Source organism: Anolis carolinensis, chromosome 1 (genome assembly GCF_035594765.1).
Source record: "Anolis carolinensis isolate JA03-04 chromosome 1, rAnoCar3.1.pri, whole genome shotgun sequence".
NCBI lineage: Eukaryota > Metazoa > Chordata > Lepidosauria > Squamata > Dactyloidae > Anolis > Anolis carolinensis.
Window position 1 is genome coordinate 117750121 of NC_085841.1, and position 12253 is coordinate 117762373.

Sequence of the window (12253 nt, forward strand, 5' to 3'; positions counted from 1 at the left end):
TTCCCAAATCAAGAATAGTGATGGAATTTGCCTAGGTTAACACATGTTCGTATTGTTTTGTAGGTTTAAAAGAAAAGCAGTTTGGTTTAAACATATCCATGTGTAAAGCTCTCAGAGATGTGTTGGCATTTGCAAAGCTTTTGCATAACTCTTGCTAGAAATATAAGTCTTACCTCACTTTGTTCTGATTTTTGCTTGTATGAAAAGAAAATCGGATGAGGCAAAAGTATTTAAAGCTCTCCCACAATTTTTGTGGGTGGAAATTATTCTGACACTTGACGATTTTTGTTCCCAATGTGCCTTCTATAATATATAATTTCATTCTGCAGTGGCAGTCAGCAACGTGCAAAAGCAAACTCATTGGCTCTGCCATTACTGTAATGATTCAGTAATGAGACTGCCAAGGAGTTTACATTTGCAGATTGCTGATTGACTCTGGAGAAGGAAACTTTGTTTTGTGAAACATGTGGGTCATGAATAAATTATGTCATTTTTAGTTGGTTTTCCCGCTTCTGCTTTGTTGCAATACCTGCTTTTCCCTTTTGGTATCTTCTTCTCTTTGACAATAGCTTCCATCCTGATCCATCTATCCAGACAGAAGCAACTCACCACGAAACATCTAGGTACTAAATACAATGCCAAATATACTTATGTTTAAGTCAATCTCATGTATAACTCAGGGGCAGGTTTGGGGGCCAAAATGATGGAATTTAACATGATCTGTTGATAAGTCGACTCATTCTGCAGAGAGGGGAAAGCACCAATGCTATCTTTGAGACTAACTGTTCCTGTCTGTCATCACCATTTACCTGCCCAGGCCTTTTTTAAAAAGCCAGAAATGCTATTATGATGAAAAGAGTAGGGTACATGGGGTGTTCTTTTAGGTTCTCCTGGGACAGAGTAAGCTCTTCACTTTTGCCTCTGTACTTGGAGAAAAGGGATGATTCCTTTTAAAATAAGAATTAGTTCAGCACTTAAGGCTATGCACACAGAACCCCTGCCCCTCTATAAAAAAAGAAGTTAAAATCCAAACCATTGGTGGGATAGGATGAAGTACATGAGGAGGATAACCATACCTCCTTCCCTGTTCATATGCACCACCTGATTTAACTGGAGTTCGTTTATTTTTTATTTATTTTTCTGTGGTATTTGTATACCACCCTTCTCAACCCCGAAGGGAGCTCAGGGCCCTTATAAAAAACAGTATAAAACATCAAAGTTGACCCTCCCCTGATTAAACATTATTAATCACATCGCATAAAGTAACATCATGTATCACACAAAGACATAGCCATTGTTCATAAACAGTCCTGGGTCATTGCACTTTCAACTTTCATTTTAACTTTAAATATTCCTACGGTGGGCCGAATGCCAGGTTCCACAGCCTGGTCTTTAACTGTCTCCTAAGGTCAGGAGGGAGGGGGCCGGCCTGATCTCACTCGAGAGGGAGTTCCATAGCTGTGGGGCTACCACCAAGAAGGCCCTGTCTGTTGTGGCTCAGCCATCATGGCCCAGGTTACATCGAGAGTTGGAGTCAGAAACAGATGAGGTGGCGGAATTCGAAGACATTCCTGCTCAAAACTCAGGCCCTATGGCCTTGCAGGTGCCAGATATCATAGATCCGCTAATTGGCAAACATTCCGAATTCTCTCCACACCAGATGGTACAGACTTGGGGGAGAATTGAAGTTTTAATCGGAGAGATTTTGTTACCAGAGATAGAAGTGGAAAACAAGAACTGAGAAGAAGTCAAAGACTCACTCTCAAACTAGATAAACATTAGTTTTCCCATGAGAACTTTCGGGGGCCCTGTACTCCCTAATTCTTACAGACTTGGGATTCTGTTAAAAGTATTCTGCACTGTATTTTCATTGCAGTGTCAACTTTGCCTTTCCTCAGAAGAGGTTCCAGTTTCCAGCTCCTTGTCTTCTGAATCCGTGCTGAGTTTCTAGTTTCGGGATAGCCGTGCCGAGCCGCTACTCCTGAGTAGACCTTGCCTTGTTACCGCAACTTCCTTGTTCCTGGACCAAGATTGACTCTGCTTTGTTTACCTTGCTTCTTTGACATTGCTACAGGACTTTTCAAGCGGATTTGCAGTGCTTTGTTTTTCGCTATTGTTTCATGGACAAACTTTGATATCTAAGGGAAGCTATCGAGCTTCACTTGTGGATTACAAATTGGACATTAATAAACTCTGAATTGCAATAGATTATATATTATGGACTATTTTTTACTTTGACTTTCCACCTTAAATGCGCATAGACCTATATATTTACTCTCCTTCAATAAACAGCTTGTGAGTTATATTGGCTCCTGCCTGGTTTTCGAGTGCTCGCGCTGCCTTGGGGTGCAACACTATCCCTCGTCCCCACCAGCCCCACCTGTGAGGCCGGACCTCCCCGGAAGATCTTAATCTATGAACTGTTGATGCCACAGAAACTGGAGTTTCTGTAGATACCATTCCTTTCACATTATAATAGTAATGGGAAAAGAACCACATTTGCATAACCACTCATTGTCTCTTAAATAACAAATACTGCAATCAAATGTCTTTATCAATAGTCTGGCATATTTCTACTATGTCATGATAACACTGTCTTCACTTGCATTAACTAGATCCTGATATTTTCTGTGGCCCTTCATTTTGTTTTCCTACCCAAGTGAGACACTTCAGTAATCCAAAAGGCACAGGGCCTTTTTGTGGTAGAATCTTAAACTGATCTACACAGGACACAAAATCCTGGATTGGTCCAAAGCATTGCTGCTTTGGACCAGCCCTGGATTCTGCCAAAGGTCACAAAGGTCCATGGATTTGCCACACCTCATGGCAAATCCATGGGGTCCCGGCAGGGGGGGGACATGGAGAACCTGCTGTTCTATGCCCCACATCATGCAACTTACTTGGGACCCCCTCACATGAGGTGAAGTGTCGCTGCCCCGCTTCCCTCCATTGTTTTGAAGGCAACACGGGAAGCAAGTGGCATATGCTGCTTCCTCACCCCTTTCCCAATGGAGCCCAGCTGGAAGTATGCATATGTTATGTAATGGGCTCCATTGGGAAAGAGGAGAGCAAGTGGTGTATGACGGGGAAAGGAACCCGTCTGATGAGGTCATAAATCTACTCCTGAATAATTGAAGTGGGATGGATTCCTGACCATTCAGTTGCTGGAATCTGGTTTGGCCCTGCTTAATAGTCACCCTTTCTTTTGCATCATAGCTCCTCACCATTGCTTGGCACCTTTGCTGATGTCAGCAATGGCACCCATCTAACTGGTGGCAGGAGGGGGGCGGGAGCCATCGGCAAAGGGAGCCTGAGCAACAAGTAATGACAATGGTAAGTGCCATCCACATTGTGATATTCAGGGCAGCAATGAAAACTTTATTTTTCCAAACTTTAATACAGAGCAATCTTTTTATAAATTAAGGAATATGAATATTAGAGATTTGTTTAAACATCCTTAGAACTTGAGAGTTTTGTTGTTCACATTTTGTTCCTTGATGATGAGGTTTGTTTTCTTTGCCTAATTTGCTCATTTACAAACAATGTAATACCAATCAGTTTAGGCTACCCAGAGAACCTTGTTATTGAGTGCCATATAAATGCTGCAGGTAAATAAAAATGAAAAATAATTTGCATGCAGGACCATGATTAATTTTACCCATCACATGGCAGACATTTAGAATACATAAGAGAGGACAGACATCTCTACAACTCAGGAAAGTTACTATTAAAGAGAATTATGACACAGGCTGGCTTTTTCAAAAGATGAGGAAGATAGATAAATCCTCTTGGTTTTTTAAAAAGAACATTAAATGAAGAGTATCTGATCCTCTTTAAAAAAGATGAAACGCACCTTTGGGTTGCATAAATTGTATAAATAACCTCCAGTAGTGAAATTGTGCAAGACGAAGAGTTAGGATTTTCTTCTTAGAAAATAAGATATATATGAACATATATCATTAAAATTGTTATATTGAAGTGATGGGGAAGAATGTATGTGCCTTAGGTTTAGGAAATATTTCTGCAGCAGGAGACAAGATAGCTGATATCCCAAAATCTTTTAGATTTTTTAAAAAAAATAATAATAAGGCAAACTGCAGGCAGAGGTATGGATTTAGTTGGAAATGGACTCTGTGCCCTATAGAAGTCACGTATGCTTATTAAAGTATAGATATCCATTGAATATTTTAAGACATTTAGGTGTCACAAAACTATTTCTGTATTTTTACCTCTTCACTGCACACCAGAACTGTATTACAGATTTGTGCTGCCAATTGTACCTTTTTTATTATAATGTCTAATGAGGTCCTCTGTCTCCATACATACTTTCTATTTCTATTACAATTCTGCTAACCCAAATTGTTCATTCCTAAACCAAAACTTTTCATTATTCAGAGGATAAAACTGGGCAAAACTAAGAATGTTCAATTCATGAGAAGGGAAATGGCATCTGATTGAATGTTAAGGTAATAGAACTAAATGGACTGGTGGAGGGGAGAGATTGTACTAATGATGATTTCTTCCTTATTTGCTCTTCTGAGTTACAAATGTCACTGATTTTCATCCCTTTTCCCCAGAGTCTCAGTAAATTACCATACATCTCCAGAAGCAGGTGTATCTTTGCTGATACTGTGATTTTAATTATGACTGTGCCCGAGGAGCCTTTAACAAGAGCAATTTTGTATACAGAAGCCAAGTAGTTAGATCTGACTACAGCTTCGTTTGAGCTAGAGGTACTGCATTAGCAGAAATTAACATCAAAAGGAGCATCCATCCAAATCTGGCATCAACAGTTTGCATCTTAGGCTAGATCAACACTGCAGAATTAATGCAGCTTGACACCAGTTTAACTACCATGGCTCAATGCTATAGAATAATGAGAATCTGCCAAAGAGTAACTCACCAAACTAAAAATCTCAGAATGCCACAGCATTCCAGCCATGCCAGTTCAACTGGTATCAAACTGCATTAATTCTACAGTGTAGGTATGCCCTTGGGGAAACTATCAGGATGTTCTGGTACCAGAACTGATGAATGGCCCTGGTACCACCATCACTACTCTGAATGATAACATCTGAATCTGGGAAGCACTATTTAAAGATCCCCAAATTCCCTAGAAACACGAGGGCTGAAATCCTACATAACAGTTGAATAACATAAATTTCACACATGGAGTTACATGTTGCTGTGCTGCACGCCAAAATAATGCTCCAGTTAGAAAAAGGAGGCTGAGAACTTTGGAGCATGGGCAAAAATAGACCATCCCATGCAACTCCTGTAGATCATAAGGAAGATAGAGAGGTATGGTCCTCCCACTTCCATGGATTCTCCATCCGTGGCTTCAACCAACCACAATTAGAAGGGGGGGGGGGTTGGTGGAGCCTCCAAAAAAGCAAAACTTCACTCTATAGAAGACACAATTTTACTACATCCTTGTATGTAATGGAACTTGAGCAATATGGTATTCATAGGAGGTTCTGAACCACACCCCAGTGCATACCAGGGGGCCCATGTATAGGCTCAACCAATATCATTTTGTGGGTGTAAACAATCAGTTCTATAACCTTTTCTGATCTGGCTGGCTTTGTAAATCTCCAAACTTCGGCAGTATCTTGAACTCCCTGATTGGTTTTGATTCTTGCTCAAGAAAGCCTTTCACGTTTGGACCTTGGATGGCTTGGCCACATTTCTGCATTTGGTAACATTTTGTATATAGCCTGGTATAGTAGGCCCTTGATACCTACTGTGGTTTGATTATAGGATCCCTCACCCCAATGCATTTCAAATCCATGAATGCTGAAGTTCCATATACAATGGCATAGTACAGTTGACTATCTTCATGAGTTCTACATTCAAAGATTCAGTGAAACACAGGGTAGGTGGGGGAAATCCCAAAAGCAAACCTTGTTTTTACCACATGCAGAGGTTGGACTAGATGACTCTTGTAGTCCCTTCCAACTCAGTCTATAAAAGCTCTTTCATAATTTTTGCTTACTCTTACTCTCTTCCATAAAGAAAGTGGTCATCAAGCAATACACTGGTGATGTCTTATTTTAGAAAATTAGGGCCATCTGCATTAAGTAGCTGCTATTTCCTCATTTTGGTTTCATTTGTTCAAAGACAAAAATGGCAGAATTATCTGTGTTCATTATTATAAATATCTTTGTGATCCATTTGCAGCTGTATCAGAAACTTTAGCCACGAACACACTGATGAAGTTAAAGCTGTCTGGCAAAGACTTTCAGACTTAAGGGCTGCAGTGAAAAATGATCCCCAGCAAATGAAAACTGATTTGACATCAAATATGGGCAGGAATTACTCACTTTGAATCATTCGACTAGCCCAGAGCTTTCTAAACTGTGTACTGTGACACAATAATGCAGTGTATAGATGTGTCATGTAAATGTAATGAAAAATGACCAAAAAAGGTGGAAATGTATGTTTTTGATTTCCAAATAATATATTTTAAAATATAAATGAAATGTATTCATGAGATATGTTGTGTCCTCATACTTTTTGTTATTATAATTGATGTATGTGTCCATATTTCTTATAAGGGGTTAGTTTATCCTCCATTTTGCTAGTATTTTGCATTATTGTGTCACAAAATGATGCATGTCTTAAAAATGTGTCATTAACAGGAAATGTTGGGAAGCTCTGGACTAGCCAGTCACCCATATTCATGTATGGCCATTTCACGCAGGGAGCTGAGCTGTTACCTGCCAGAAGCATCCCTGGTATTTTCTGCTGCAAACACTTGTTCTTTGTCAAGTTATATCCAAACATGCTTCATTATAACATCAGCCCTGGATCTCCTTCTTTTCTCCCATCTCCTTCCTTCTCTTTGGGCTTCTGATGTATCCAATCTGGGACTATACTTTCTAATCATGTCACATTGTAAGACACCATGGGAGCTTAGCTGTAGGCAGAGAAAAACTTTTGACAGAAAGCCCAAAGAACCTCAGTCTGCTTCTGAACAAATAAATGAAACAGAATGTTTTGGTAAAAGGGATGTCACAAAGTTATATTTGAAAAGTAGACTCAGAAGTGGAGAAAGCATTGTTTGTTCATTCATTTGGTATAACACTTTCTAGTTGCTTCTTAGCTCATTTTCAAGAGAGTGTTAGTATTGTTTTTCCCACAAGCTTCATGCAGTTCTCTTACCAATTCTGAGATTTTTTTTTAAACTGAAAAAGTAATGAAGTTGATCATCGTTTTGGCAATACAGATGGAGCATTCCTTCAGCAATTCTGACATTTTAAATACTCCAAAATCCAAAATATTCCAAGTGTGTGACTGAGATAATGACACCTTTGCTTTCTGATGTTCAGTGCACACAAACTCTGTTTCATGCACAAAATTATAAAAAGCATTTTGTTTAAAATTACGTTCAGACCATGTATATAAGGTGTATATGGAATATAAATGAATGTCATGCTTAAATGTGGGCTCCATCTCCAAGAGATATATTGTTATGTACGTATATGCAAATACAAGTTATGCCTCCAGTACCCAAGGGGGATATGTTCTTAGATTTTACATGGGTTTATGAAACCACAGATAACAGAAATTAGTATTAAAATGAATGATTTCTGGCCCAGGAATACCATAGAGTCACACTGAAGGACCTAGAAAATATCTAGAGATGACATATTCTATAGAACATGGATAAATGAAACTGCAGGTACTGTTCCTGTGTATTATTAGGTGTATTATTATACTATTTTCCAAAACCTTTTAAAAATCCAAAGCCCAAACATTTCTGGTCACAAGCCTTTTGAATAAGGGATAATCAACTTGTACTAATGGATGACTTATATTGCTTTCTGATGTATTTGCCCACATTCTTCAAAATGTGGTGTTTTGTCCATTCTTTAGGATGAAGGGTTCTGTGTGACCTGGGAAACTCCACATTACAACACCAAACAAAATGGAATCTGAAAAAAATAGATAGCATTACACACATTTTGCATCTCTTATTCCAATAGACTGATGTGATGAAATCTATTTATTGTTTATTAAATTATCCTGAACAATCAAGACATTGCACCCATATAGAATATCAGATCAAGACATTTCACACAAACACAATACATAATTATATTTAAAGTTAATATAAATGAATTGAGAGTTCAAGTTCAAACACACCAGTTTGTGTTTTCATAGGGCAGAGTAGTACTTTTTTTTCCGTGTCAGGAGCGACTTGAGAAACTGCAAGTCACTTCTGGTGTGAGAGAATTGGCCATCTGCAAGGACATTGCCCAGGGGACGCCCGGATGTTTTGTTGTTTTTCTCATCCTTGTGGGAGGCTTCTCTCATGTCCCCTCATGGAGCTGGAGCTGATAGAGGGAGCTCATCCGCGCTCTCCTCGGGTGGGATTCGAACCTGGCAGCTTTCAGATCAGCAACCCAACCTTCAAGTCACAAGGCTTTAATCCACAACGCCACCGGGGGCTCCAGGGTAGTACATTGAAAGCTATGAATTCTGATTATTCAAGCATCTGCACAGCACCGCTGGGACTTCTTCTTTAATTAAGAAATACAGCCTGTGATAATCTTCTATGAGTTCTACTGAGTCTCATTTAGATGTAAAGTCATTAGGAATGCTATAATACCATATATAGAAAGAAGTGAGAGTTAGAAAATGCAACATGGGAATCATCCTGTGATTAATTAGCTGCTGAATCTATGACATGGCAATGTGGTGGAGGTGGTAAAGCAACTTTTCATAGGAAAGAATCTAGAAAATGAATGCAAAATCTAGATGGGACTGTGGATGAATACAGGCAGTGCCCGGGATACCAACACCTGACAGACGACTCCTAGTTAAGAATGGGGGTGAGACAAGAGGAAGTGAGAGAAATCTCCCCCTTGGAAGGGAAATCCACTCCTGGAAGAGTTGTCAAGGGGAAAAGGTGTCTCCACTGAAGTTTTCTCACCAATCCTTGTTTCCACAACATGCCAATTTTTTTTTTCAAAATCCAGTTCTCATAGGGACAGAAAGTGTGATGAAATCTTCTTTTAAAACATATGCACTGGAGCAGCCTACACAGGGGGATAGGACTGTAGAGATATACAGTAATGCGAAGGTGCACATTTTTGGGTGGAATCGGTTTGTAAGCGCACCTTTTAACATGTGGTTTTCAGCTGTTAACTCGATTCTGCCCACATTTTCCCAAATGTAGTTTAGCAACCCCCCCCCCTCCCCCCCATTATCCCGGTTTCTCCCGGGTTTTACTGCATATATAGAAGGGCCCTGTGTTGGGTTTAGTTTGATTTAATTATATTTTGAATAGAAATCCATCTGGCTTTGTTTTTTTTTTGGGGGGGGGGGGGTTGGTGGGAAAAGAAGAAATTGTAATTAAAGCACATTAATCCATGGGCTGTTTGTGGGCTGCCTTAATCCCCAGTCATTAACCTAGCTCCATACATATGATGAGAGTTTTCATCTAACAACATCTGGAGAACTTCAGTTGGAAACCATCAATAGGTCTCGGTTTGATGAATCAGGAGTCCTCTTTGCAAACTAAGTAGACTTGTTTCCATTAGTTTTTTTTTAAAAAAAAATACATTCCTTAAATTCACAAGACAAAAACTGTTGCTGGCTAATCACATAATAGTGACTATTTATAGCTGTGGAGAATTTTGAATTACCACATGTAACCAAAATAAAGTGGCTACCTTTCCTGTCTGGCATGCCATAATTAAAATGGGAATTTGTTGAACGACAAGAATATTTAATGTACCAACTCATTCCAATACAGTCAGGGAAAACTCACAGCAACCCAGTGATTCTGGCCATGTAAGCCTTCGACAACACATTCTACAGCCTTCTTTTTGGCAAACGAACAGAACACTCAAGTTGGCATTCCTATCCAAGTCTTCAGCCTGGATGGCCATCTGGATATCAAAAGGGCTCTAGGGAGTTTCCTGAGTTACATCAGGACAGCTCTGGAACAGTTTACCCTGGAACGTAAGTGTAGACATGACCTGAATCTCTGGGAAAGCTGGGTTTGGATCACTTCTCAGCCATGGAATCCCACTGAGTGATCTTGAGCCAGTTGCACTCATTTCAGGAAGGCAATGGGTAGTCGCCTCTGAATAGATCTTGCCAAGAAAACCCTAGGATAGGGTCACCTAAAGACATAAAAGCAAAGATTGATCTGCAACAGTCCCAGTGTTAGCTCTTGAACATTGGATGGGAGGATCTGAACAATCTGCTTATGAATGTGTTCTTAACATTATAAATCTTGCTTCTATAGATAATCTTCTTGTAGGTATTACTATCTTTTTTCTAATAATTGTATCCTTAATCATTTCGGCAAGCTGCTAGGGAAATGCTCCAGGGTAGCTAAAATCGTAAAGCAAGTCCTTAATGATGAATATCTTTCCTTTTTGTGTTAACTACTTTAAAAAATGAATTGCTTCCCTGTAATTAATGCCCTGTCTAAATAATGAAAAACTATAATTATATTTTACAAAAATGACTGGCTAAGTGGTGGCAAACTCTTGAATTTTATAAAGAAGGAAACATTCTTGGAGTTAAGAATCCCTCTTAGTTTATAATGTATTTTTGTTTTTGTTCATACATTCACTGAAGGTTTCCGAAGTCCGGAAACTGAAGGTATTAGTTATCTGACCTAGTTCTCTTCCTCTGTGTAATATTTATCATTATATACATAAAAGCTCTTGACAATTAGTTATTTGAATAGCTGGATATCACCTATTTCAATCTATGCAAAACAAATGACCTTATTCAGTTGCAACTCAATATATTTTTAGTACTGTGTTATATAGTGCTTGTGTGGTGACCTTCAAATGCTAGTATTTATGAGCAAATCTCTTGTGGGTTAATGTGATAAATGATGTTACGCATACTAATTTGAGTTCATATATTTCTTTAACATCTTACTGCTTTCTGGAATTCCACTAACTTCAGAAGTCATGACTCAGCTCTTACACTCACTGCATCCAACACAGCAATTTCATTCTCACAAGTATTTTTCATTTTGTTGTTGAAGGTTTTCATAGCCGGAATCACTGAGTTGCTGTGAGTTTTCCAGGCTGTATGGCCACCATGTTCCAGAAGCATTTTCTCCTGATGTTTTGTCTGCATCTATGGCATCATCATGTGGCCAAACCCAGGCAGCCATCTGCATTCAACTTAGAATCATAGAATCATAGAATCATAGAATAGTAGAGTTGGAAGAGACCACTTAATCTGACCTGCAGCAGGGAGTTGCACCGATCGGAAGGAACCATGCTGGGATCAATCCAGCCATGCCTGCATGCCCCAGCAGCAACTTAAGATGTATCTTCTGCTCCTTCCCTGTGCCTTTCAAACTTTTAACTATGTAGCAAACTTCTAATAAAAGAATCTCCTTACTCTAACCTCTCCCCTTATGGCTATTTTGTATCTTTCCTTGCACTGAAAGCCTGCATTCCCTTATGATCTTAGCCGCTCTGCCTTCTCCTCTTTTTCTCCCTTGCTGGATGAACCATGGAATCATGGGCTACCCCCCCCAGCCTCTATTTCCAGTCATATCTTTCCCATTTTGACCCCAAGCATGACCATTTTCTATACCACTAACTCAAAAGGCTTCCCCGTCATGAGGAGACCACCCGTTCCCAAATTAATAAAGTTTCTAAAGGCAAATCAGCTGATTGTAAAAACCTGTCAACTGTCAAAAACAGAGTTTCCTCGTGCTGCGGCGTGATTTTCTCTACAAGGATGGAACTGCAAAGGTTCGGACTACGTGCTGGGTGCGGAGGGGGCCATCCAGGGCTCCCTGTCTGCCACCCATGAACTGCTCTCATCTCTGGAGTGCCCTCTCCCACTGACCTTTGACCTAGAAGGGCAGTTTCTCCCGGATTGTTACAAATCCAACCCCCTTTTATTTCTTTATGAATTCCCTACATTAAAACTTGGGCTTTGAGATGGGTGAGATAAGATGAAATATGTTCCTACATGTGACCTGTGTATCCTGCATGTCCCCTTTTCCCTTTATCACCATGAAATATATTTTATATTAAAGAATGACCGAAATCTGACCTAGGAATCAAATGAACAGATAGTTGCAACACTGTCCGGAAGGGATAATCCCTCGCACCAGGAGACTGTCAGACACGCATCTTGCATGGACAATAGATCTGGTCTTCCCCCCATTAAACGTCAGAGCTGGCCCATTTAATGGAAAGGTGACCATCTGGTTCTTGGACCACTTGCAATGGGGACAATCAAAGCCTATGATTGC